The 2,500-nt window shown below is 31.4% G+C and overlaps 1 pseudogene; it reads right to left on the minus strand.

Moving 5' to 3' along the window:
• Positions 1-2,500, minus strand: part of LOC137615528 (uncharacterized) — a 248,302-nt pseudogene that overhangs the window by 226,192 nt on the left and 19,610 nt on the right.

Genomic DNA, 2,500 nt, shown 5'->3' on the forward strand with positions numbered 1-2,500 from the left:
TGGAAAATTAAAATCACGAGTGCTAGTGATATATATATATATATATATATATGTCTGAGACCTTTGTCCTGTACTATATTAGAAACGGCCGCATTTGCTGTTAATGTCTATATATATATATATATATATATAGACATTAACAGCAAATGCGGCCGTTTCTAATATAGTACAGGACAAAGGTCTCAGACATATATATATATATATATATGTATATACCTTTGTCCTGTACTATATTAGAAACGGCCGCATTATGCTGTTATATGTCTATATATATATATATATATATATATCTTTGGTGAAAGTAGCGCCAGCCAGCAATATAGGTATATGTCACAATACATACATACATATATATATATATATATATATACTGTATATACATTACTTATACGTAATTTGTTTATTATTCCCATATTTCTTTTCCTCACTGGGCTACTTTCCTCTTGAAGCCCTTGGGCTTGTAGCATTCTGCTTTTCCAACCAAGATAGTAATAATAATAATAATAATAATAATAATAATAATAATAATAATAATAATAATAATAATAATAATAATAACAGCTTAATAGAATAGCAGACACCATCTTAACGAATCTCATTCAGATATTTTCTTTTTAAGGGTACCTCAACAGTGCACCTCACGCGGTACACTGTAAGCAATGTTAAAAGGATCTTTGCATGCTCGTGGGAAGACGAGCAGAAAGCGCACCTCATATTTTCTATTTCATTTCTATTTTGTTATGAAACTTTTACAAAGTTTTACCAATAAAGTTTCATGGGATAGAACAGCTGTACAAAGAGTTCTTTTTTTTTTAAATATTTCACTTTTAGGAACAAATTGGATTAAGACATTGTCTTTTTATTTTAATTTTTGTTCTATTATTTAGTGATTCTTCTTTTTTTTTATTTCGTTTGGATTGGTTTACTTAGAGTAGAAAAAATATAACTTTTTACTTGATATATACATATATATATATATATATATATACATGTATACATATGTTTATGTATGTATATATACACACACACATATACATATATACATATATATATATATATATATATATATATATATACACTGTATACTTGAGGGTGCACTCGGGCACGCTCTTTCTATCTTATTTCTGTTCCTCTTGTTTTTATGAAGTTTTTATAGTTTATATATGATAGATCTAATTTAATGTTGTTAATTTTCTTAATCATCTTAAAATGTTTTATTTTGATTGTTATTACTTCTCTTGCAGTTTATTCATTTCCTTGTTTCCTCTCTTCACTGGGCTATTTTTCCTTGTTGGAACTCTTGGGCTTATAGCATCATGTTTCTCCAACTAGGGTTATGGCTTAGCTAATAATAATAATAATAATAATAATAATAATAATAATAATAATAATAATATATTCATAAATATGAAAACTTCCTTTTATAGATATTTATTGACGGATAACTGACGTCACCAATCTATAAATCGACTGTTGCTATCAACGACTGGTACACAATGCAAAACACACTGCGTACATTGAGTACATATTGCTCTGCAGTACATACACGCATTGAACGTGTAATCCTATTACCGATAAACTAACACGAGATTTGATTAATTGATAACTTATCATTTAAACAGGTTTAACGTCCGTTCGTTTTCAAAATTTCGTGGAAAGAGTATCACTCGTTCGACTCATGAATCATAATAGATACAACAGCAGGCATTATTCTGATCAATGCTGATAAGGTATCTACCTGGCTTTTGCATAACTTTAGATTAAACTCAATTTTTTTCCTGCAGGTTATTATTCTTTACTAGGTAGTAGGTTGGCCAGGCCACCAGCCACCCATTGAGATACTACCGCTAGAGAGTTATGGGGTCTTTTGACTAGCCAGACAGTACTACATTGGATTCATCACTCTGGTTACGGTTTATTTTTCCTTTGTCTACACTCACACAACGATTAGTCTGGCCTATTCTTTATAGATTCTCCCCTGTTCTCATACACCTGACAACACTGAGGTTACCAAACAATTCTCCTTCACTCAAGGGGTTAACTACTACAATGTAATTGTTCAGTGGCCACTTTCCTCTTTGTAAGGGTAGGAGATGCTCTTTAGCTATGGTAACCAGCTCTTCTAGGAGAAGGACACTCCAAAATCAAACCACTGTTCCCTAGTCTTGGGTAGTGCCATAGCCTCTGTACCATGGTCTTCCACTGTCTTGGGTTAGAGTTCTCTTGCTTGAGGGTATACTCAGGCATACTATTCTATCTCATTTCTCTTCCTCTTGTTTTTCTAAGTTTTTTATAGTTTACATAGGAGATATTTATTTTAATGTTGTTACTCGTCATATATTTTATTTTTCCTTGTTTCTTTTCCTCACTGGGCTATTTCCCCTGTTGGACCCCCTGGGCTAATAGCATCCTGCTTTTCCAACAAGGGTTGTAGCTTAGCAAGTAATAATAATAATAATAATAATAATAATAATAATAATAATTAGTGTACGCGACCCGT

The sequence above is a fragment of the Palaemon carinicauda genome, chromosome 21 (assembly GCF_036898095.1).
Source record: "Palaemon carinicauda isolate YSFRI2023 chromosome 21, ASM3689809v2, whole genome shotgun sequence".
Classification (NCBI taxonomy): domain Eukaryota; kingdom Metazoa; phylum Arthropoda; class Malacostraca; order Decapoda; family Palaemonidae; genus Palaemon; species Palaemon carinicauda.